Source organism: Falco peregrinus, chromosome 1 (assembly GCF_023634155.1).
Source record: "Falco peregrinus isolate bFalPer1 chromosome 1, bFalPer1.pri, whole genome shotgun sequence".
NCBI classification, from domain to species: Eukaryota; Metazoa; Chordata; class Aves; order Falconiformes; family Falconidae; genus Falco; species Falco peregrinus.
The window spans coordinates 128,854,557-128,879,991 of record NC_073721.1 but is presented as its reverse complement, the minus strand read 5'-3'; the positions used below and the strand labels follow the sequence as shown (position 1 = coordinate 128,879,991).

The 25,435-nt window shown below is 49.9% G+C and overlaps 1 long non-coding RNA gene across 4 annotated transcripts in view; it reads left to right on the top strand.

The window, feature by feature from the left end:
* LOC114010838 (uncharacterized) overlaps positions 1-18,185 on the top strand; it is a 28,023-nt gene extending 9,838 nt beyond the window's left edge. Inside the window, exons 3-8 of one of the 4 annotated variants that reach the window (XR_008745254.1) lie at positions 4,558-6,070; positions 6,990-7,123; positions 7,209-7,240; positions 7,718-7,850; positions 8,411-8,729; positions 8,826-18,185. This is a non-coding gene — a long non-coding RNA (uncharacterized LOC114010838). Of the gene's footprint in view, positions 1-4,557; positions 6,071-6,989; positions 7,124-7,208; positions 7,851-8,410 lie in introns of all 4 variants that reach the window. The other 3 variants (XR_008745246.1, XR_008745243.1, XR_008745249.1) reach the window with 3 other exon arrangements.
* Positions 18,186-25,435: the final 7,250 nt, after the last annotated feature.

Below are 25,435 nucleotides of genomic sequence, written 5' to 3'. Positions count from 1 at the left end.
TAATTAGGCTGAGGGTAAGGGGGGGGCGGCAGGATGTGGCCCTGGCTTGCTGGCTGTTGGAGCATGGACCTGCCTGGAGCATCCTCCAGGGTGCCCCAGCATGCAAGTTGACTTTGTGCATTTTGAGTTGTTAGAGGGGGAAGGAGGGGAAGGGGACAGGGTATTTACAGGGAAAGAGCTGTTTTGGTCATCCCAGAAGTGTCTGTGAAATTGTTAAACAAAAAACGCAAAGCTGGCTGTGCTGGCAGAGGGGGTATCTGGATTTGTGCAGTGGCTGAGCTCACAGGGTGTTTGCTCAAGAAGAGGGCAGAGGGAGGGGAGTATCCATCTCCTGGTCTCATCCAGCACTGCTGACGTCTTATGTGAGCACATAGTCCCAGAAATTTGCACCCCACCAGATTGAACTCCAAACAGGTCAGTAAGGGGGTGTCAGCTTAATCCTGCTGATCCTGGTGCTGCTGGTTCGAGCTCCTGAGCACACCCCACTGCAGAACATACTTATATCTCCAGAGGGTTATAAATTTCTATGAATTTTATATAAAATTATATCATGTCATATATAATTTTATATGCATTTCTATCCCAGGAAGGATATAAATAAATATTTATAGTGCAGGAGAGTTGAGCTGTGGGATGCTGCTGCCCCCCGTCACCCTCTGCACCTCCCTGCTCCCAGCAGGGCCACATCCAGGTATCCTCCCCACGGTGCATGTAGTGGGACTGTGCCAGCACCTGAGATGCCTTTGAAAACATGTAGGTGATGGGGCTATATATAGAAAAGGGTGGGTTGAAGATGTTTTGGTGGAGGCATCCTGCTGGAAGATGAAGCCCTGTCAATGCCAAAATGCTTCCAAAAATCAGGGGTTTTTCCTGTTTTTCCAAATTTTCCATGAGCTTTCATTTTCTTGCAGAAGAAAACCAAGGAAGCAATAACCCCCATGTGAGCATGCATATAGGCATCTCTCATACCTATGTATGTGTGGCTGGGGTCAAAATGAGCTACAACAAGCCAATATATTGCTCCTGCATCGCCATCTGCAGCCCAGGACCTCCTCTTTCTAATATGCATGGCAAAAGGATGCAGTTGTAGCTGTATCCCTGCAGTAATTCCTGTGGGCAGGCAGGGTGGCAGGGCCATGGGGAATATGGGACAAGGGAGCACTTGGCATCATTGCAACTGCAGCGACATCAAGCCAGCATTTGCAAAACGCTGACAAACTCAGTTTTGTCTGCGATGGATCAGTGTTGCTTGCAGCCCTTGATCTCTATCACCGTCGACAGAAGCTCTTCAAAAATTTCTAAGTTGCCCTTCGATCAATACAAAGAGTGTTGTTACCCTGCCTGATGCTTGAAGCCGCCAGTGTTAGATGCAGCAATGCAGCTGGCCGAGGGGTGTTGGAGCTGTGGGGAAGGTTCTGAGCTCCTCCAAGCACCACTGATGGTGTCTGATGTATCCTAGGCATTTAACCTAGAGTGTCACAGGACCTTGAAAAAGGGCTCAGGCATGGGTAGGAGTGGGCTGGAAGCAGGTGTCCTCTTGTTGGGTGGTTGCAAGCAGCCCCTGGGAGCTCCAGGCTGGCACTTGCCAAGGATGGGTTTTGCTTGGAGCAGGAATTGAAACCCTGGAGCCATCTCTACCACTTGTTATTTTGGGGAGTGAAAAGCCCTCCCCAGCTGATGCTCTTTGTAGCCTCCTCTGTGGGAACAATGCTGGATTAACCAGGTAGGAGCTTAGTTGCATGTCCATCACGGTCAGAGCTAGAAGTGGAGGACTCCAGTGGCAAGAGGGGTTTGCCTTGCAAGGGGGCTAGAGCATCCTTCAGAAAACACACTTTGGATATAAATCTGATGCTAGGCTGGAGGAGCTGTGTGCTTGGTGGTGGTGGTGTGGAGATCCTCGCTGCCAATGTTTGGCTTGGTGAGTCTCTCAATATTGCTCTGTCAACATGTCATGAAGTCAAGGAGGCCATCAGTTTGTGTAAAGGTTCTGCTGACCCTCCTGGCCATGCACGATCAGGCCTGAGGGAGTGGTGCTGTGTGAGCCCCAGGCAGCTGAAGCTGGGAGTGATACCCCCATGAGATGCTGCAGCACCAACACCACGCAAATGCAGGTGCATCTGCTGAAATCCCACTCTAGGTGAATTTTGACTCCAGCAAAGTTGGACAAAGAAGTGGTTGTGTCCTGCCACCCTTTGGAAGGAAAGAAAACACAAACCTCTTGTTTCTTTGAAGCTGTGTCAGAAACTTGACGTACAGATGCAGGGGATGGGTTGGTCCCATCCTGCAGTAGCTGTCAAGATTCATTGAAACTCAGCAACTGTACAAAAGCTGGGGATTTCCATACAACTTAATTGTTGATGCACATTCCCCTGGCTGCCTTCTGTCTTTTTTCCACTCTGGGTTTTGGCAGGCTGCATGGACAGCTTTGGTGGTCATTAGGAGGAAGGCACACCTGGCAATTGCCCACATGCGAATCTCCAGGGTGCACAGGTCTCTGGGGCTGCTCTGGAAAATATTCTGGGCAAAATAGCAAAAGTCTGCTTGTAAGGTGCTCAGGTAGCTCATCTCTCCTGGATGGCTGGGGCGATGTGTGGTTGCCTGTCTTTGGCCAGACCCTGTGGACAGATGCTGATGCTCTTCTGCTTCGGTGGGGGCACCTCTCAGATGCTCCTGCTGGGTAGATGGAAGGTGAGCACCAAAGACCACTGTGGACATCTCCATGAGCCTTTGAAGGATGCAGGAGGTTATTTTGCACTTGATATGGGGTGACGGGATCAGAGCCTGGCTGCCGTACCCTGACAGCAGTGATAGTCACCTCATTGGTCCCAAGGCTTTGCAGGGGCAAGCTTGCATCTCTGGAGGTCCTAGATGTGATGCCAGCAGGGCAAGCCAAGACCACTTTGGGGTGCATCATCTCACCTATGTTGTGGTGTGGTGATGCTCCATGGGAGGGAATAAATGGGGATCACTGTCTGTGAGAAGCACGGATCACAGATGCTCTAGTCCCTGCCCCATTCCCTGCATGGCCTGGCAGAGAGGGACCACGGGGTGATAGTGGCTCTGGCTCACCAGAACAATCCTGTCCTGGAGGGATGCCCGGTGCATCTGCCTAGGATGCTCACACCCCCCTGCCCAGGTATCACCCACCCAGGGGACATCCCCAGCTTTCCACCCCCCCTCCCCTCCCCAGCTCACATACATACCGTCACGGGCCATGACTCACACACAGCCGCCCCCGCTGCACACCCCTCTCCCTTCCCACCCCCAAGCGCCTAAATATACCTCCAGCTCCACACTGACACCCCCTCCTGTGCTCCAGAACCCCCACGCCTGCTCTCTCCCATTCTCCCCCCCGCCTCCTGCGCTGATGTCCCCTGCACTCCATCTCTCCCCTGGAGGGGGGGTCCTGTGGGGATGCTGGGGACAGCCCGTGGCTGCCCGCAATGCTCCAGCCCATGTCTCCCCCCGCCCACCTCCACCAGCGTCCCGCTGCTCATATTAATGCACCGCTCGAAGTACAAGCTGTGATGGAGGAGATATATTTAGACTAAATCCCTCGCAGGTGATTTTGAGTGGGGAGGCAGGATTTAATTTTTTGCTGTGATGGTTAAGCCTTGGGGTCTCTTTCAGAAGCTGCGCTCCTGTGCCAGCAGTGCCAGCAAAGCCCCCAAGGTAGTGAGTGCTTTCAGGGACCCTCCCCCATTGCACCTCACATCTCACATGCAGATCAGAAACCCTGCAGCACACGTCTGAACCCTCCCCAGACTGTCTATCCATCACTCCTGATAGATTTTGTTGCCTGGTATCTCTCAATAACTCTTCCTTTGCAGACCCCTTGATCTCAGTGATGGTCCCTGAGCTGGTTGTGCCCCGCCTGAAGCAGCTTGTGCTCGCTTTATCCCTCAAGGCTTGTGTTAGGAAAAAAGGAATTTTTTCCCCTCCAGATACATGTGTGTGCTCCAGCCCTCTAGCATATGCAACATGACTCGAGGTGGTTTTGCTTGAGCTGATGCCAAAAGCTGCATGCTTGTATGCTGCACACCTGGCTTGTGGCAGGGTGATGGCACCCACTGGGCACATGGTCCCCAAACCCTGCTCTCTACCCATCCATCTCTTCCTGGGTTTTGTCTCTCTCCACCTGTTTTAAGCAGGAAGGTGTTTTCTCCTTTGTGGCTGTTGCCCCTCACACACGCTGTGAGAGGTCTGTGACAGCCACAACATGTCCTCGCTCTCCCCATCATCCCGAGCTTTGCCGGGCTGGGAGGGCTCTTACCCTCAGCTTCATGCAAGACTGAGCCACAACTTGAGTAGTCTCTGGGGCTCCAGTGAGACTTCCACTCCTGGTGAGCACAGAAATGGTGCCAGCAAAGGTTGAAGGCATCTCAGAGGCCTGCTGAGCCCCATCTCTTCTTCCTGAGAGCAGTGAACGTGATGGATAGAATGTACTAGCAAGAAAATAGGCTAAATCATGACATCAAATAGGATTTTCATCTTCCTATAATGTTTCCACCTTTTACAAGCAAATTACCTTCCTTTATTCCTTTTCCCCTGGCCTAGGAATGAAGCAGCAGCAGATGGGAAGCCCACCATCCGTGGCCTTACAGGTGTTCAGCAGGGATGGTACTGTCTCCAGGACAGAGCACATGTACGGGTGGCCCCTTGTCCAGGTCAAATGGAGGATGGAGAGACCCCTTTCCCTGCACACCCTGGAGCTCCAGCACCTCTCCTCATGGGATGCCTATCAGGGGGAAGCAGCAGTGTTTGCTCTGGTTTGGGGGGGCTTTGGAGTTAGGGGCGTGCTCGGAGCTCCCTGCGGGTCAGGAGTGAACGTTGCCTTGGAAGCCTGATTGCCTCAGGCTGAGAACAGGTGAGGAAGTTTTTATCATTTCTCTCACCCATCTGTCAAAGGAGGTGTGTTTTATGTCTGCAAACCAAAGGCTGAAATGGGAAATCAGGATTTATTTGGGAAATAAAGCTCTCCATATATTCGTTCTTTTTTTTTTTCCCTTCCCCTTCCTACAGTCTATTTATCTAATCCACTTATGTCTATTCATCTATCTGTCTCCTGTTTATCTGGAATATCTTTCAATATAAATCTATGCCTTTCCCTTCTGCATTATCTCTCTTGCCCTTATGAACCACCATCAATCTAATTATAAGATCGCTTCCTTGCTTTCCATCTTCAAATAAATTTTGGGGTTTGGACTATTTCTGTTTCTTACTCTACTTGTTGCATGCTACAGCTTTTCCTAACCACAGCCACCACTCCTCTTGAACAGAATATTTTAAGAAAATGTGTCGGTAGCAAGGGATTTGATTGATTATGCATGTTAGGCATTTGGGGATGTGATGTGGAGCTGGAGCACATCCCTGCAATGGACTGTGATGAAGGAACACTGGTGACAAGGAAGTGTGTGAAGCCCTGGGGAGATGTCACTGGGCCTTCATGGTCCTGGGGAAGGAATAAGCCCTTCTCTCCAGGCTATCATTGGAGTTGCAAACATCAAGTTGGGTTGCTTTCAAGCCATGTCCCTTCTCCATCTTTCACTTCTGCCAGTACAACTCAGAGCCAGCTTGGCATTCCTGGCAGGTACGGCTTCCCACCACCTCTCAGCAGCGCTGACCGGGTCAAATGCTCATTTATAAATGAGCAGCTCAGGGCTGTTTGTGCATTACCAGGCTGCAGGGATTGGTGGACAGGCAGTTAAATAATTTTTTCACACCACATCCTGTGGTGCCCTTGATTAATTTTATTCTCAGCGTATCTTGGTTTTGTGCTGAGGTCTTGTCCCCCCCATCCTGCTGATGTTTAACATTCCTGATGCCAGCATGTTCAGCCTGGAGCAGGACACTGTCTCCTCTGCTAGTCCAGCTCAGCGCTCCTTCCTTCTGGGGAGGGTGAATCAACCCGTTCCAAGCACCAGGTGCCTTCTTTGGACACAGACACTCAACACTCTTTCCACCTTTGCAGGTGATGCTGCTTAAATTTAGTTCTCCAAGAAGCCTGCTTTGCTCCTCATGCCAGGGAGAGAGGGCTTGAGTGCAAGAGGCTCATCTCCAAAAGCCACAGGTATGGTCAAAAGGCACTAATATGTTTGATTTAACACACTAGTGTCTAGTTATTGTATTAAAATTAGCAACAAGTAGCCATCAAGAAGAGAAGACGCCCCTTCCTCCTCTAATAAGTTCAGTGATGGAGCACCTCTTGGGTATGTTGCTGGTATTGTGTTGGTCATGTAGAAGATGGCTGGCACTGATGGCAATTATTCGAGCCTTTGGGAGACAGAAAAACAAAAGAGGGCTTCTTCTCCTCCACTTGATCAGCGTGAGGTGAGTGCAAATTAACCCACCAGGAGGTACCTTGGTGTTCTCATGATATGGATGCTCTCACACATGCTGCGCTGGGACAGTAAAGGAGCTCGGTTCAAGGGGGATAAGCTCTGCAGGGTGCTTGTGTCTGGAGGTTTCCCCTTCCTCCTATATTTTCGTGATCCTGGTGTTTTTTTCTGAAATCCCCGGTTGCCTGAATCATGGTACCACCTGAGATAGAAACTCAGTGTTTCCTACAGACAATCGAATACGTCCCTAGTTTACCTGCATCACCCTGATACTGTCAGGCTTGAGGAGAGATGTTGAGCTTTTCCTGGAGGGGGAAACTCAGCCATGTAATTATACGCTGCTGCCTCTAAATCCCTGGGCAGGACAGGACAGGACAGGACACCATGGCTGCCCCTTCCCATTGCTTTCCACCTGGGTCCACCTTCTCCAGCAGGACCATCTCTTGGCCTGCCTTGTCTCTGGCCATGCATACCCTCATCTCCTGTGTTGGGGTCCCCATCTCCTTTCTCAAGGGCAGATACCTCCAATCTTGTCCCCTTCACATCTTGCTGCAGCGTCGTCGTCTTGCACTGTTGCTCCCTCCATGGTCCCAGGCAACTCTTCCCTGATACCCTCCTCGTGCCTTCAGCGATCCTTCCCCTTTTTTACAGTTGTCCTCTCTCCATTTCATGGCCAAGTGCAGAAGGAGTTTGGCTGGACCCTGCTTACTGGAAGTCCTCCCCAAAAGTGCCCAGCAGCCATGGAAAGCCTCACGTGGATTGCAGCTGTTGAACACCCAGGTCAGGTCCGTCAGGAAGCGGTTGGGCATGCATATCCCTTTCTACTTATCAACAGCTGTCTCTTCCTCATGGCCATTTCTTCCACTGCAGAGCTCCCGTGGGACACCTCACAGGAAAGCAAGGTAAAGTCACTGAAATTATTTCCCGTAAGTAAGTTATTGGCATGAATTTCTCATCAAAAAACAATAACAGGGGATTATTTTTTTGTTGTTTTTTTTAATTTGTTTTTTGTTTTGATGGAAGCCAGGGTGCATAAGAGAGCCAGCAACAAATATCCACTAGATAATTAGATTGAAAGAAAACCACCCCTCTGAAGACAATGAGATGATAAAAGAGATCAAGGTCCCTGGGAAAACTTAATCCTTACCTTTTTTCCATTACTTCTCAGGTTATTTCACTTTGCTATTAGGAAATTTGATTTGCTGATGAGCAGGAGAGGAAGCTTCCAGACTGGGATAAAAAAAAGTTAGGTTGGGTGAGGACAAGCTATTAAAGATTCAGTGATGGTACAAACCCCGAAGGTAGAGAGTCCCCTGTGAATTAGCATGGGACCTGGGCTTTTTGGTGGAATGAGGCTGATTAAACCTTTCTTCTGTCAGGAGGTATCCTGCAGTCATCCTCAGCACCATTAGATAAAAACAGCCCGTAGCCAAGCACCAGTCACCCAAACCTGCCTGTGTCCCTTTGGCCAAGGCCACTGGGTGAGGTTGCAGGGGAAACCTGGATGTCTGGGTGAGTTCAGGTCTTTTAGCTTTGGGGTTGGTTTGGTTGTTTGGTGGTTGGGTTTTTTGGGGGGGGGGCGGGCGGGGAGGTAATTATGTCTTTCATAGAGTTGGTTGGAAAGAAAAGGAGGGTCTCCAGGTCCTCATGATCAAGGCTGCAACCTGGGAGGAGCCAGCCAAGCTGGTTGCTCCTATGTGCAAGGCTGTGCCTGCAGCCTTGCTTGCACCGAGGGGGACCCTCACAGGAGGACATCTCCCCTTGTGGCATGTCCTTCCCCAGTTGCTTCCCCTGCCCCCATACAGCTCCTCCCTGCAAAGCTCTTTGCTTGTATGCGGGAGAGCTCTTTGCAGGAGGAAGCCTCTTCTCAATCTCATGGAGATCCTCCCCACATGGGCCCTCTGCTTGGAGGTCCTCAGGGTGCAGGAGCCCTTTCTAAGGAAAATCTCAACTGAAAAGCTTCACACCATGGGGAAGACACCTTTGCCTTTCTTCCCTTACTTAATCTTACTTAACCTTCCCCCTCTGCTTCTGGTTTCCTCCCTTGATCCTTGGTGGTTCAGTGGTGTCAGATCCCTTCACAGCTGATGGACCCACCGGTCTTACAGCCATGGGCAGATGCCACCTCCTCTCCGAGAAAGTGGTGAGACCTCCTGGCCAGCCCCATGCAGTTGCAAAGACAACCCCTCTCTGGAGTGAGCATGCCACCCCAGATTCAGGGAGCCTCTTGAATGACCATAAGAAGCCCTTCATCACTTCAATGGTTACAAGCACTTCGCCAACATCCATCAGAAAAGTTTGGACAGTTTTTGTCCAGAGTTCTGCAGCTGGAGGCAAACGAGAAAGCCTGGCCACCCCAAGCACTGAAAAATGCCTCTCAGACCCTGGGAGGTAGCTACCAAAACCGATTGGATGCCTTGGAGTTGTCTACCTATTTTCACAATTTTTTTGCCTGCATTTACTAAATGCGAGCTGGTTTGTTTCCAGGTGACAAAGGAAGGTTTGGACTCATGGGGCTGCAGTATCTAGATCTGGAGGCACCAAGGATTGGGTAAAGATCTCACAAGAGGTGGGATAACAGGATCCAATCCAGCCCCACTGGGAGTCAGTGGAACGAGGGCAGCACCTGACTGCAGTGTGCTCTGCCTGCCTCCCCATCACCAGTGATGAAGGGAAACTGAGGCATCTTGTCCCTGGGGAGAGGGTGGCTGGGTATCAGAGCAGCACGTGGGCTGCTGCCTCTGAATGGACAAGACAAAACAGCACATCTTCTGCCTGCCTCGTTCCTTGTGGCATGAGCTGCGACACCCATGCGTGCTCAGTTCTCCAACTGTACTGCGGAAAACAAAACATTTCTTGTCTGCTTTGCTGGTGGCATGCTCTTAAGCTTAACAGACAGATAAGGTATCCCTGTGCCCCCTGCACAGCCATCCTGGGGTGATGTGGCCCCCCTTCCCACCACCACCACAAAGCTGGTCTGGGATGAGCCTCATCACCACTGATGCTTGGGGTCTGCTGCACCGGGGGATGTGCAGGCAGGAGGGAGCAGCAGCCCCAGTCACACGATGGTGAGCAGAGAGCTCCTGTGGTGTGGGCCCTTCCCTTCCAACTACTATGGCACGGCTGCTCTCGAGCATGAGAATTGCTCTGGCACTTTCTCACCCCACTGCTCAAATTGGCCTTTCATTGCCCCCAAAGGAAGGGATGAGCGAAATGCCACGGCTGTGCTCCAGCTGTAATGAAGCTGCACAGCTGGACCCGGTGCTGGTATTGGGCTGCGTCCTGGCTGCAGTCCAGTGTGGGTAATTGTGCCATGGAGCAATGTCTCCCTGCTCCTTCCCTGGAGTTTCTGTCAGGATCGGTGTTCCTTGCTTCCCCTCCTTGTCTGAGTGACTCTGGGAGGAAACACTAGATCCCCCTACCGCAGTGCCCCCCTGGCTTAAAAATGAGTTGTTGGGGTTTTTTTCCTATTTGCCATGGGAGGTTTTCCTTCTTTTCCCAGCCCAGGCACCTCTCCAAGGAGGAGGTGTGGTGGCCAGGGTGGCACCAGGTTGTCCGTCCCACCTGGCTCAGGGAGGGAGGCTGCAAACTCACATCAAGGCGTGTGGCTCAGCATTTGAGCGTGAATTATTAATTCATAGCCAGCCTCTCTCGGAGCAGCGCCCTGCCTGGTTCTGGGACACCTGCTGCAGAGCCGATTTACTGCAGCCATCGGGAGCCTGTATCTATATCGTCACCTTCAACCCCCCATATTAATTTGCATGTGCCCATGGAGAGGGTCGTTTCACCCCTCCCTCAAAGTCGTGTCCCGCGGTCAGTCTCAGAGGAGCAGCTCCTTGCTCTGCTGCTCCTGAAGTTGGTTTGGGCATTGGGACTGCTCTCCTGGCAGGGTGATCTGCCTGCTCCCTTTGCTTTCTCCACCCGAAGAGTTGCTATTAAGCCGTTTCCTTCCTAAGATTTTGATGTATAGAAACCTCTCACATGAGTTTGATGCAATGGGAGGTGTCTGGAGACTGTTTTCATCTCTAGTTGTATCAATAATTAATATGTTGATCCAGAGCAATATTATAAACGGGGCAAATACTTTTTTTTCTCCTTTTTCTTTCTTTTTTTGGTAAGCAGCAAAAGAAAAACAGCAGCTGTTAGTGTCACTGCTCAGTGGGGACATTTCAGTCTTCCTGTGGGGCTTGTCCCCTGTCCCTGCTGATGCTCTCTACAGCCCTCCAGCCAGGTGGGTTGGAGGTGGCCATGGCTGTCTTCAGCCCTGGGCTCTCAGGTAGGTGACATGGCTCAGTGGCTCCGTGGAGGGTGAATGGTTATTGGAAATGTTAAAGTTTAGACTTATTAAAGCTTTTCTTTTAATGGGAACCTCACATATAATGGCATGGAGTATTTCCATAGCAGCTGAGAGCCCTCCAATGCCGTTCAGCTCATTTATGTTTTGGAGGTTGCTTTAAGGACACTCTATGGGGACACCAGCATGGGCACATGTCTTATTGCAAGTGGTTTCTCCAGCTTCTTCCCACTGACCTTTTAAATTTATGACTCATTTTTTAATCTTAATGCCTCTAAGACACATGTTTGGATTTAGAAATCACGTCATGGCTCAATGTGCCCATCAGGGCTGAGGAGATCTCGGGAAGAGAGGCTGAAGCAGCCTTGGCAGAGAGTTTCCAGTAGCTGAATCTCCAAAGGCTATTTGGGCAGCACATGAAGGGCACCTTTCCAGAAGTCTTCAGTGCCCAGCTTGCTGACTGCTGACTTACAGCATCTTGGCCTTGGTGTTCAAATAGTTTTGAAGGTCATTTCATCAGTCACTTGGCGTTTATTCTGGAGAACACCACAGCTAACACGATTCACCTGAGGCCAATTATACCCATGGCATCTGAACTTCTTAAACATGCAGATATGACTTTCTTCCTCTCACTTGTCTGCAGAAGTCACCTCTGTCTTTCATGACGTTCGTTGAGGTTCCACAGTCCAAATTAAAATATCATCTGCTGTAACTTCAGCACCTCCTAATCCCTCAAATATCTGCTAAATTACTCTTTGAAATACCTTGGGAGCAGAACTAATTCCAAATGGCATTACCTTAAATTCACAGTGTCCAACTGGTGTATTAAAAATCACTAGCTTTGAGCGCCATTCATCTAATTTTACTGGCTTTAATAGATGTCCTGCCTTCATGCTGAGAATATTTCTGCTTCTGAGAACATTGCTAACTTTTCATTAAGAGTTTCCAGTGGATAATGTCTCCATTTTAAAGGCTTTATTTAGACCATATAAATCAATCTGCATCTATGATTTATTTGGCTTTTTGATTCCTACCTTTTTCAGTTAATGCACGAGATTTAACCTAGTCCATTGGTTAACACAGTCTGGAGGGATGAAAGACAGCGGCAGGACAAGTTGTTCGGTCCTGACATAGAAGGAAATTCCAGGATGAGCTGGGGAACCAAACTTGTTCTGATCCCACTAGTTTTGGGTGGTTTCCTCTCCCATCAGTCTTCCCCAGGGTGGTAGGACACATACCTCCCTCCTGCCACCAGGAAAGGATTTAGTTTCTCTGCAAGCTGATTAATAGCCCTGTTGATGCTGGAATGCACCTTTTGTCAAATATTTCATCCCTCTGCCAGAAACCTGTGCCCGCAAGGAGGGCACTCTTTAGAAAGTCATGGGCTGCCCATGCTGGGGTTCTTTGAGGCGGTCCCCCTCCCTGGGCTGCGCCTGCACCCGTTATCCCCCTGCCAGAAGAAATAGGAGAAGCAGTTTTGTCAGACGGTGGACCACTGTTTTTTCACCATTTCCATTTCATCCAATTTGGACTCAAAAATGACCACAAACATATAAGTAAAGTTTCCTGCTGGTTGGGCTCCAGGGCATGAGAGCAGTCTGAGGAGCAATCACTTGTCCTCAGCCCAAACTTGCCCCCAAGGTGCACCTCACTCCAAACTGCCTTCTGGGTGTGGGACATCCAAGTTTGTCTCTTTGTTAGATCCCCTCTGTGAGGTAGATCTGAACTGGTTCTCCTGTGATGTTGTGGGAAGGGCCCTAGGGAGATGTTCTGCTTCACCTCCAGCTTCAGTGCATCTTCTTGGGGTCGGCGTGCAATGACGTCCCTGCCTGACCTTGGGCCTCATCCGGTCCTTGGGGAACGGGATGTGGTCTCCTTGCAGAAACAGGTGGAGACTGAAGCCTGAATCCATATGCTCCTATGACAAATCATAAAGGATCCACCATTTATGTGGTACCCAGCAGGGATTCGTCTTCTCCAGGCATTAGCTAGGCACACGTCCAGCCTGTTGGAGCTGAAATGAGTTAACAGGAGGGGAAGAAGCTCAAAAAAAGAGAAAAAATGGAGAAAAATTAAAGGAAAGTCCTTAAGGGTTGCTAACCTGGCGCCTCTGAAAGCTGAACGGAGCTGCCATTCGTGTGCAGCTCTCTTCCAGCTACGTGGGTGAGGGAGAGAGCAAGAGGAGCTGGGAGTACAGAGCCTGCCAGACAAGGAAACAAGCTGCAGGGGAAGGGAACCAGAGGGAGACGCTCTCAGATCACGAGCACCTTTGAAGTGTGCGAAGGAGAGGAAATTGCTCCTCACCCCCCCCTTGGGATAGCAGGCTGGCACGCCGTGACTTTTAAATTTTGTTTTAGCGAGGTGGAGGTGAAGGAGGAAGGCAGGGAGAGGGAGGGAGACTGTCGTGTCTCCTACTGTGAAAGAGGGATCTTGAATTCTGTGGTGTAGGCTCGCTTTTCCTTTGAAAGTCATCCCTGGGAGCTGGTCTGATGAAAGACGAAGGTTTCCTGCTGGGAGATGGTTCACTGCACCATCTGCGTGAGACTTACCTTGACAGTGCCGGTGCTACAGGCTCAGGGCATCTGTCCTGCTGCACACCGGCCAGCATGTCCCCTGGCTGGGGCTCCAGGGCAGGAGCAGGATGGCAGAGCACAGGTTGGGTCTACAAGGTGCCCCTTCCCCAGGGCCACCCTTGGCTGATGGAGCCAGGGAGCAGAGGGGGAGTTTGGTGGCTGAGGGGCAGGGGACACAGCTCCAGCTGGGTTGTGGCATCTTGCCGCATTGCCAGTGCTGCTGATGATGTTGACAGGTGCTGGGGATGAAGCAGGACGGTGATGCCGCCCACGCTGGTTAGCGCCGAGCCAGCTACAAGGCTCCCATGGGGAGCCACCATGCCACCATGGAGACCAGGGGCTTAGCCCAGGCAGATGTACCCCAACCCTTCCCTCTGCCCGGGCGCCAATGGGAGGCTGGCAGCTCTGGCTTGACCATTTGCATAACAATTTTGCAGCCATCCAGGTCATTTGTCTTTGATGAGTGTGATGCCTTGAAGCATTGGGAAGCATTTGGGCATCACTTGAGCTCTGGCTGCTGGTTTCTTCTCTGGTGGGGTGCAGCGGAAGGTCGGGCTGGACAGATGGTGAGGATGGAAGAGGCGATCCTCTCCCACCTTGGCTCTTGTTGCTGTGCTCGTTTGCAGGAACCATGCACCAGATGATGCTTCCTCCATGTTTCCAGGCTGGTACAATTGCACTAGGCATGCTGTTTTTTCTCTTGTTCCTCCAGCATGTCCTCGCCCTGCCAGAGGACCCTGATGCCCTTGAGGATAGCTGTGCAAGCTCAGGCTGGCCCCGAAGGGCTCTGCTCCCTGTCTGGGACACCCTGTGTGCATCAATTTCCCCATGTAAAGTCAGGCAGGATATTCACTGGGTTTGATTTCAAGGAACAAATCTCCCATCCTTTGGGTAGGACTCTGGTACTGAGGCCAGCTCATTTCCAGGCTGGCTTCCAGCAGGGAAGGGTTGGAGGCCACATGGCAGCTGCTGAGATGATGGGGCTGGAGCTGCCAGCAATTTTCTGCTATGACCAAAATGATCTTTAATAAATACATCAGGGATTTCTCACTCTTTTTGTTCCCCCCTTCTTTCCATGCCCTTGGAGCTTGGATAAATTACGGTGTGCTCAAGCAGTGGGGACCACTTGGCAGGCAGAGGAGCATCACCAGCTGGGGGGCATCTTGGTGAGCTGGTGCCACATGTCCACTGGCCAGATGCATTTGGATGGATGTATTTCTTTTCTCTGTGTTTGTCCCTAGGGAGGGCTTCCCACTGCCATAACAGACCTGATGAGGCCATGACGATGGACAGATGGACAAAAGGGAGCTATAGGCATGGGCTCAGCACAGCCCAGCATCTCTCCTGCCCATGTCTGCACCCAGAAAATCTCTTGCCTCTTCTCAAAAATCCCACTTTCCTCCCTGTTTCTGGGAGGGCTCTTGGGATATATATTCCCCCTCTCACTTTTCTTTCTCCAGGGCAGTGAAGCCCAGCATGCCTGGCCCAGCTGGGGAGCCCTGGGGTGGGGAAGGAGGCTGTGGCCCTGGGATGAGCTGATGAATCCCTCACCAGTGCCAGGGCTGTGCCAGGCTGGCTGTGCCAGTACTCCCTGGAGGAATGAAAATAATCCCTAAGCCTCTAGGATATTCAGGGAATCTCCCCAAGGGGAACTCTGCAATGTTGCTGCTACAGGAGTTTTCTTGCAGAACATGCAGTTTTATTGAACTGGAAAAATTCCTAGAAGCATATTAATACTAAAAAAACCCCCAATCCCATTATTGCAAGTGTTGTAATGGATCTTTTCAATCTCATTTCACTTTGATAGGCAGAATGTTTCATTGAGATGTTATCACTTCAATTTCATAAGGACTTTTCTACTGGTTTCACTTATATGTGAGCTTCATATTATATGTTGCATTACACTGTTCAGATGTTATCCCAGTGGAATGTTGTTATTTATCAAAATTAAATTCCCTTTTGGAATTTCCTACAGGACCTAAAATGCATTCCAGCAGTGCTAAGCTAAGAGACATCTTCATTTTGGGATATGGCACCCCTTTTCCTGGAGATTTTTTTTTTTTTTTTTTTGTGATGGCATAAGTTGTTCACTCTGAACCCTACAGAAGGCAACTTAGCTTTGAGCATTGTACTTCATAAGCTTCTTGTCTCTGAGCCTGTTTTATCACCCAGGGTCCCTCCCAGTACCAAAGCAGCAGTTCCTTCAGGCTCAGCTTAATTACTTCAATAAATTAGATAACAAGGAGTGGAGAGAGGGAGGTGTTTAGGCAGCAGGGGGTCATGCAAGTAGAGGAGGTGTTTACCCCCTGTTGGGACAGGTTGCTGGGAGCTCCCTTGGTCAATGGAGGTTTCACCATGAGCTGCTGCTTCATCCTGGGGTGATGTTGTGAGTTGCCTCTGAATAATCCCTGAGGGATGGAGCTGCCCCACCTCCCTGTGTCACCCTGTGCCTCTGATGTCCCTGAGGGACACGCCAAGGTGGAAACCCTCCCTGTCCCCTGTACCTGGTGGCCTGGGCGATGTTATTTGTGCTCCTTTGATGCTATTTATCCCCCTGTCTTCTTTGTGTTGCTATTTCCCCTCTCCTGCTCCCCTCTGCCATGCCAGCCCAAGAGGCTCTGGTTTAGCTCTGTGCCCAGGGAAGAAGCGGGATAGGCAGGAGTGGGAACAGCTCTGCAAGTCCCCAGCTCTGGGCAATTCCCTGGGCAGAGGCGCAGGCAGCTGCCGGTGGTAAGAGATGCCCCTGTGACCCCTCAGGGCATTGCTGCAGCCCCCAGAGCTCTTCCTCTGCACGGGGCTGCCCACCCTGTGAATTTGCAGGGCGATTGCTTTTGAAGTATTAAATTCAAGCATAAATAAGTTAGTTCCTCTTGTTTTGGGGATTACTTATAGTCCCTATCCCCAAAATGGGATGTCCCCTTGGTGAGACGGTCCCCCCCTCGCCGCCTGGCACATGGCTCCATCCCTTCCCAGACAGACTTTGGCAAGACTCTGCTCTGTTTTTTGCATCTCTCTGCAGAGCTATCAGATGGAAAACAGCCTCTGAAGGAAGGCAAACAGCCTGTGACCCACCACTGTGGGCTGGGGTCTGCTGCCCTGCTCCCTACCCAGTGTTTTTGGGGTCCTTGGGCACCCTCGAGCTTTGCAGCTGGCTGGTGAGCTGCACCCTTGGGATGGAAACACCCAGGAGCAGAGTGGCTTGTGCTCATCAATGTCCATTATTTTGACATTTCCTTTTCGAAAAAAAGGGAATTTTTTTTTTTTCACTTGTTCTTGAACGCTTTGAAGGGAGACATCAACTTCTTGCAGCAAACCCATTTTGACATCCAAAAAAAATCATGGAATTTGGAAGAACTGGAAGAAGTTTGATCTCTGGACTGTCAGAAACAACAGGGGGAAAAAACAATTGGTCCGAGCATAAAGCAGTTTCTCTCCCTGCATCACCACCCTAATTTGCATCCCTGGCTGAAAGCAAATCCTTCCTACAAAAAAATGCTACTTATTTTTTTCCAAATACGCACACACAGCAATTTTTAGCCTAATATTAATTGGGCAGAGGATGCCGCAGAGGTCAAGCAGTACATCTAAGTGGACTAAAGACAGGTAGATTGGCTTTCAGGGCTGCAGCAAAATGAATCCATCTCTTCCCTCAGTCTCCCAAAGACTAGTTTCTATTAGAGCAGATTAAGGGACAAAGGGGAGGGGAGGGGGAATAAAGACAAGAGCAGGTCAGCAAGAAAGGGAAGGAAGAAGCGGTGTGCAGTGAAGAGACCAGATTGCCTGCCTGGAGGTTGGGTTGTGGTTTCTTTTCCCTTTCTCTATCAAGGGTGCAAGATAAACAGAGACAGAAGGTTGGAAAGTGTCCCAGAAAGGTCTCTGCAGAAGCAGACCAAACATATTTAAAGTGGATAAACAGCAGGCGAAGAAATGAACCAAAATTTTGAGTCAAGGTGGTACAAAATTAAACCCCTTAAAGCTGCTATAAATGCATTGGGTACATGATCTCCACCCTAGCTGTCCCCAGCCTGCCTGCAGAGACTGCAGGGCTCCAGGAGATCCTCTGAGTATGGGTTTGTTCCTATCCATCCTCCAAATGCTCCCCCTGGGTAGCTGGGCTGGCAGGTCTTCCCCATCAGCATGTAAAGATGCTTGATTGGTGTTCATGAGGATCATCTGTTTGAAGGGCATCACCCTAAGAGGGCATCCTATGGCAGTACCCATCTGACTGGGAGATGCTGAAACCTCCCCTGGATTTGTTGCTGGTGCCATCAGCATCTCCATCTCCTGTCTGTTTGCTGCTTCAGGAGGGATTCCCGTGTTTACAGGCTTGCTACGCTGCACAAAAAAATCAGGTATGAGATGGGAGCAGCACACATGTGACAGCCGTTTCCAAGCATGAAGCCTGATGCTGTGGTCATCCCAGTGTGGTGTCATCAGGGCACGGAGCAGCTGTGCTGCTGTGGAAAGGGAAGATCCATGGGTGAGCTGGTGCACATTGTCCCCACCAGCTGGGCAGCTTGAGGACTTCACTAATGCTTCAGTATACAACTATATCTATGGATTTATTGCATGGATGCCATAGTGGGCTGTCAGCAGCTTGAGACTGGTGGTTAACACCTGCTTGGTGGCTCAGCTGGGTCAGGAGGAGCAGTGGGGGTGTCACTTTCCGACCACGGTGAATACTTGTGCACAGGAGTATCTCCTTGTGGGTCCCAGCATGGCCAAGACCTGGGTTTTGCAGTGATGCTGTGCAGAGGTGGGGGTGCTGGTACCTGCTATAGCGTCTGGGGGTTACCCCTGCAGTGATGGGGGGAGCATCCTTCTCGTGGAGGGACCTGGAGATCGGGTTGTGCCAGGGGCTGGAGGCACCTTGTTTACCATAAAGCCATCACTTCATCTGGAAATAAATTTTGCTGGATAGTTTGGCCTTGTTTTGCTTGGAATTGCTCATATGGGAATTGTTCGGGGGTTTTTTCCTGGAGTGGAGAAAAATCCCCAAAGAGGCTTTTTAACTAAGATGGAGTAAAAGGGAGGGACAGTGTCGGGGGGGGGTGGGTGGGGGGGATGTGTGTGGAGGTGGACCTCAGCATGTTGAAAGTCCGCATCCAGCATGCATTCCCCTTTGGGCACCATTCTGTACCTCTCAGGCTCTCTGTCATGGGCCAGGATGCCCATGGGTGCTGGGGACAGGAGACCCCCACCTTGTTAAGGGCTTAAATGACCTTGGGTTTGTTGTACGAGTGCACAGAAGCCCAAGGCTGCCGTGCATCGATGGGGTGTGGAGCAGAGAGGACAGCCAGCAGCATGGCTTTGGGGGTTCCTGTTTCATGTGGGTGACCCGGTCACACTGCTGGTTGGTGTAAACCTACAGAAAACATATCTGCTCATCTCATGTGGGTTTACTCCACAGAAGGGAAAGCCTGAATTTGCTGTCCTGTGTCAGAAACCTGGGTGAAATGGGGAATTTGGGACAGCTTCCGCATAACACAAGGCATGGGGGAGGAAAAAAGTACAGGACCTTAATTTGAACCATTCTGGAGATTATTTTTTTTTCCTTGATATGTTTTGTATTATTGCAGTGTCTAGCTTCATAAGAAGTTTATTATTAATCATTCCCATGAGATCCTTTTGAGAAAACTTCACTAAAATAGAAAAGGATATGTGTTATATATATATTTAATAAATTTTTACTATATTTTTGTTTATACATTTATATATTTTATATGTGTATATATATATATATATATATATGCCCATACTGGTTACCTTTCTAATACCACCAGGGATGTCCCCTGTATCCCTGGCAGTCTTGCAGGGTTGGTGGAAGGGAGATCTCTGGGCACAGAAAGAAAGTCATCCTGGACAGACTAACCCTAGAAACCACCTTTCCCTGAGGATGCTGTGTTTCAGTATCCCGTGTCCAGGTGCTGGTGCCCTACCTTCCGTCCCTCACCTTAAAGCAGGCCCCGGTCCTTGGGACCGTGTGTTTGCTAAAGCAGATCGGGGCCAGGCAGGGAGGCGGTGAAGGGTGGACATGAAAGTTTAATGACTCTATGTCTCTAAAGGCTGAAAATTAAGCTGCTCGGGGTGTTTTTTTTTTATTTTTCCATCTCACTCGCTGCTGATTTTTAGCATGTTAAATGTTTAAAGAGCTGCTCCCCATGCCAGGAGCTGTGGCAGGACCCTTGTTCTGATGCTTGGGGAAGGATGGAGGTCTAATACCTTTTTTTTTTTTTTTTTTTTTTTCCCCCATGTAGGGCTTGACTATAAGGCAGGAGTCCATATCCACTCAGCTTGGCAATAAACCTTCCTTTCTTCTTCAGAATGAGAGAATAGAGACGGTCCAACAGTAAATAAAGGTTATAATACCCAATATAAACATTCATTGGCGTCCTACACCCACATGTCTGCATGTTGCCTGGTTACAAGTAGAAAAGGCTAGTGGCTTATTTATCTAGGAAATATGTCCTGGGTATAACCTCATGTCTGAATTTAAACCAGTGTAATTCACTCCGAGCAAACAACAGGATAGGTGATCTCAGTGTGATTTGTCTCCTTGCCCCCTGTAATTTTCCAGCTCACCCCGAACAAACCTTATTTCCAATGACTGAAACCTCCAAACGAGGAGTCTGTGCTGGGCTTGCAATGTTGGTGAATAACCTGCCAATGATTTAATTGCAGTGGGTGGCTATTTTTGAGCTCGTAAGCCGAACTGAGGACAGTTGTTCTTGTCTATTCCCAGTCCCTGACTGCTTTTCTGGACTGGAGCATCTTCTCCCAGCCCCGGCGCCGGGGGCTGAGCCAGATGGGCTGTCTGTCGGCGATGCTGCAAGGTGAAGCAACAAAATTGGAAGGCTGTCTGCCTCTCTGACTCTCCTTTTCCACTCTCTCCTGCTGGTTTTTGATCCGCGCTTGCTATGCCTGACCCCATTTTGCATCTCTTCCTTTGGTCCTCATGAAATCTGGCCCTCCTTCTCCAGGCCTGCTTGCTTCTTCAGGTTGCCTTTAGGTGAGAACCAGCACTGATCCCTTCTCCCTGTAGTGACCTCCAGGCTGAGATGCCCCAACACAACACCCAACCTGTCCACAGAGCCTGAGACAGCAGAAACCTTTCCCAATAGATGGGGAACCTTGCAGTAAATGCTGGGCTGAGCTTATATATAAGGCTAATTCCCACCGAAATCCAAGCCTGGGCTCCATAGAAGGTGCTGGTATGCAGTATTAAGTGCCTCATGATAATATATTTATGGTAGATCTATTCTTTGTGTCTCAAGGCATTTCCACGCAGGTTAGGACCTGTGAGCTTTGAGGAGTTAACAACATTATTTTGCTTTTTACTACATTGACATAAAGTGTCAATATTACCTTGACTTCTTTCAAGAAGCCAGTTGGCAGCGTTGTTCATTAGGAAATGGCTCAATAAAAGTGCTTTTTTAAAAATTTATTGGACCTCTAAAAAGAAGTAATATCATGAACAAATGGAATGATAACAAAAATGACATCCTTTGTGTCCTCACAAAAATCCATGTGCCGCAAAGCAGCATCTGTAAATTTAGGTGGGAATTCCCAGCAGCTGCTTAATTTGGCCACATCAGGTGATCAATATGTGAGGCTGCTGCATTAGTTGGATTTGTGGGCATTGGGGAATGCCTTTTTCTAGCTGTGATGGCCTTTACCACCTGGCTGCGGGGGAAGAAGGAGGTTTGGCATTGCTGTCCATTTATATAGCCTCTTCACAGGCTTAGACATGGGTTTAAGCACCACCTCGGGCACTGCCTGCCTATAGCAGAGCTTTCGTCTGCCTACAAAAGCATCTCTCTTGCTGCCAGGAGAGGTGTGTGGCTCCATCCTCTGAGATGGAAATGCTCAGAGCAGCGGTGCAAGTCTGAATAAGGATAAGAGCAGAAATTCCGGTCTCTGCTGCCTCATTGCTTCAGAACATCTACCAGGTGCTTGGAGATAGGCACGGGGGCATTTGGACCATCTTGGAAATGGTCATGGGTGATGCAGGAATGAAGAGCCTGCAGCAAGCAGGAGTGATGGAGATGTCAGGGTGAAATGTTCTTGGTGATGTTGGTCTGTGGAGGGAGCTCAGCATAAGGTCGTGGTCAGAGATAGGGGGACCGGCAGCTCCCTACTGACCCTCTCCAACATACGTTGTTCTATCTCCATCAGTCTCAGCAACCTGGGCTTCACAGCCCCAGGATTTTCCGTCCTTCACCACAAAGGAATTCTTCTCATGCTTAGTATCCATTTTTTAGCTCCTCATTTCAAGACCTTTATTGGTTTGTCTTCTTGTCAAACTAAACACCAGCTGCATGGCCAGAGGTATTTATCAAAAGAGCGGGGCATTTCTTCCAGGTGGAAAACCCCAAGGCTGGAAATCTTAAGCCAGAAAAAGCACAAGCAATTACCTTGGATCGGCCACATTTGATATGTCATCGCCTGGCTGGAAACCCTGTATTTATTTACATGTGCGTTGGGAAGAGGAAAGAGTGATGCCCTTATTGTCCATTCATCTCTGCTCCACTCCTTGCCTGGTTTGATGAGCTTTGCAGGCGTTTGCTGATAAATCTTTGATTTCAAGAAGCCAAGGTCATGCTCTGCTTCTCAGCATGCCTGGAGGAAAACACCACCCAGGGCACGCATACATGAATGCAATCACATTTCTTAGCTGATATGGGTTGGTTGGGAAAGACACTTTTATTTCATTTCTTTCTTTTCCTAGCTTGAATGAAGCCAGTGTTGGAGAAGGTGGTCTTCCCCAGGCAGCAAGTGCTCAGAAGGGGTGAAAGGACCCTCTCTAGGTTTGTGGAGCTGCCAGAGCAAGGGCATTTCTTTGTGATTAGCTCAGCAAGCAGCCCTGAGAGGAGACACGGGCCACAACTCAACCTTTCTGCTGCTTTCTTCTTCCCCATGCCACACAATGGCAGCAAGGTGCCTGGACTTTCCCCGTGGGCCTTGACCTTGAGGTGCAGGACGCCCTGCAGCAGCCTCCTGGGGCAGCGGGGAGCCCCTGGCTCTGCAAGCCCCCAGCCCTTTCTACCCCAAACCTCCTTCTCCACCCAGACCCCCCATATGTCTTCTGGGATCTCAGCAGAAAGGGTTATAATACTCTAAGTTGTCAGCATGTGTTGGAGATGGTTTCATCTTGTCTCATCTTAAACTTGCCTGCTGCTTTGATCCCCAGGAGATGTGACTTTGTCATTCCCATGGCCGCCACTCTCCTTCCACACAGACTGAAGCAACGTGGTCCATGATGGAGATGCAGTCCTCAATGGCAGCCATCCACTGCAGGCACCTCCTAGAGGAGGCTCCTTCTTGTCGTTGCAGCTGGGACACTGGGGCAGGTTGTGTCCAGCTTCACCCTCTCAGTGAGGTGGACCTCCATGTGCCATCTGGTCCCACTCTGTCAGACCCTCGGAGCTACCTGCTCTTGCTGGTGGTGAATGAGTCCCAATTACTGAAGCAGGGAGAGGATGGGATGAGAAGTGAGAACGTGCTGCTTCGCCAGTCTGGGGAGCATTAAATGATAATGGAGACATATTTGTGTAGTGGCTGCATGTGGGCTTGCTCCCTTCAGCAGTTTCCCATTAATAAGTCTTTGTGAATGTTCCCGGGCATATAAACTTTAAATAGATAGCTTGTCAGCTGGGAGCGGAGCCTTTCATAGATCTCTTTGATAGAACAGTTTTTAAGAACAAAACTGGGGACAGAGAGGGAGAGTTTGCAGCCCTCCATCCATAAAAGATGAATGGGTCATTGGAAGATGCTGTCAGAGAAGCTAAACAGCTGTTTGCCTGATGGTGGCTTTGCTGCCCAAAGGGGCTCCTCCATCCCACTGCCCTGTTCTGCCTCACAAAGTTCCCCTGCCTTCAGTGTCTTTCAAGACTATCTTGCTTAGTGAGATCTTGGCTCGGTCAAAGAACAGCTCCCCTCCTTTCCCTGCTCGTTTCTGAGGGTCCACCTTTGACCCACTCAAGAAGGAGACAAGAGCTTCTTGGAAATCCCTTATAAATTCTTATTAATGTTTTTTTTCCCCTTAAAATTTTATGGCTGCTGGGAACCAGAAGACCAGAGGGCACAACGGCTGAGCTGAACTCACCAGGCAGAGTAGTTAGGAGTTGCTCAGTGACTGCAGACACGCAATTTAGGACATCAGGCTTCCAGATCATGGGTCTGAATGCTGCTTGAAAGTGGTCTTAAGTGGATGTGAGATGGTTAAGGTGGAAAGAATCACATTTTTATTTTTAGAGGTTCCACCCAGGTGTACCACAGTGCCTGCACCCCTCTCAGGTGTGTCTCATGGCTCCTAGCTGCTGTGGGGGAGTCGGAGCCCCTTAGGCAGCAGTTGTGAGGGGTGTGAGGGAGACCAGCAGGGTGGAACTGCTTATGTGTGAGGAAAGCTTAAATAAGCCAACTCTCATTGGCACAGGGAAGGGATGACGGATGGGGTTGGTGACAGAGGTCTATAAAAACCTGAGCGGCAGGGAATGATTGCTCTTCTTCACAAGGTGAGAAGCAGAAGACATCAGCTGAAAGAAGTTTTAAAACAAAGACAGGATTTATTTGCACAACCCCTCATTCAGGTCCATTGCATTAACACAGAGGAGCAGCATCTCAGCCAGGACCCGGTGATGATGGGTCCAGATGTTTTGAAATGGTGTGGAATGATTCCCTCTTGAAGCTGGAGTTTTAGAATTTCTTTCCACCTTTTTGAACCAATCACAGTGGGGTTTGCTCACTGTATCTATACTCAGTTTTCGCTTTATCTCCAAAGGGGAGCAAAGTTTTTCATGGCTTATGGCTCATGAGGGATTATCTCCTCGTCTGGCTCCAGGCAGACCTCGCTCAGGGCTTGGGAAGGAGCTGAACTGCAATGCTGAGACCCCAGCTGTGGTACCCTGTCCTCGGAATAAAGCACTGGTTCAGAGGGGGAGGTCAGACCGTGAGGGCAGGCTGCAGGGAGGTAGAAGCCATGTACTGTGATGCTTAATGCCCCTCTCCATGCCATGCCAGTGCGTGACATGGGTGTGGAGATGAAGTCCATCCTGGGGGTTCCCCTGAGGAATGGAGGAGGTGTTTTGGGGTACTGGCTGCTCTCGGTTTGTGGCATCATCTACCTTCCTGCAGTCCTGTCCTAGGCAGGACTTTATCGCTGCTTTCAGAGCCCTGGGGAACTGAGGTGCATTCTGTGCTAAATAGAAAACTCTACTTCAGCCTCCAAGTGGGGCCTCTGTAGGAAGTCTCCTTCCAGGGCTGTCATCGCCACCCAACCCCGGTGAGTTCCCATCTCCCTGCCTCTACTTTAAAGAGCATTTTCTCGGTCTGTGTGAGACTGGATTAATATCTGGTCCTGCCTCCCAAGGTCAGGATCTGTCTGGAAACAGCTCTAGTTCACCGGTCCATGTAGTCTTGAGATGCCCAGATGCAGTAGATATTGGGGGATGGTGTGGCAATCTCCAGAGATTTTCCTTTCTATGTTAAATAACTGTAAAAGAGAATTATTTTTTTCATTAAAAATTCATTTGGAAGCAGCGAGGTTTTTGAGGATGTAATTAGCTGAGTTCTCCTCCTCTATCAGCTCTTTCCAAAGCTTCTTGGGATCTCTCTTTTTTTCTTTTCCTCTCATTTCACTCTGTCTTAGCCCTTTTGCAGCTTACTGAGGTTTCCCTGGACACCAAGTGGGGCAGATCCTTGCTGGTCTCAGACAGAAGCGAAGGCAAAGTAGTTAATACAGGAGATGAGAGCTGGCCCAGTTACTCCTCGATGAGACAGTTCTGAGAGAACATTTCTGCATATCTAGACCTCTCTTCTTTTGTGTGCTGCATCATCTAACACCATGACAGCCCTCCAAGTGCAAACCCTGCTCTCTGGGTGGCTTTCCTCTCAAAGCATCAGGGCTAATGGTGCCGCTTTCCTGGCCCTGGATAGGAGGATGCAGGAGCACGGTGGGGGCTGCGGGCACACCTTCCCCTGAGTGGTACTTGCCCGAGCATCTCTCTCATGCCCTCCTGGCTGTTAGCAGCTGTGTTTCTCAGGTGACTGGTGGTTCGCTTGCAATAACGGGGGCTGACAGGTTGATTTACAGCTGTCTGCAGCTGAGCCAGCCAGGCATTGCAGGCTCCCGCCACGTACCCAGGGTCTGCACTGGAGGAGTGAGACAGACCCTAACTACGTCTATCTGCCTTTCTAGTTGTTTTCCTTTTCCTTTTTGCTTCTCTTACCCT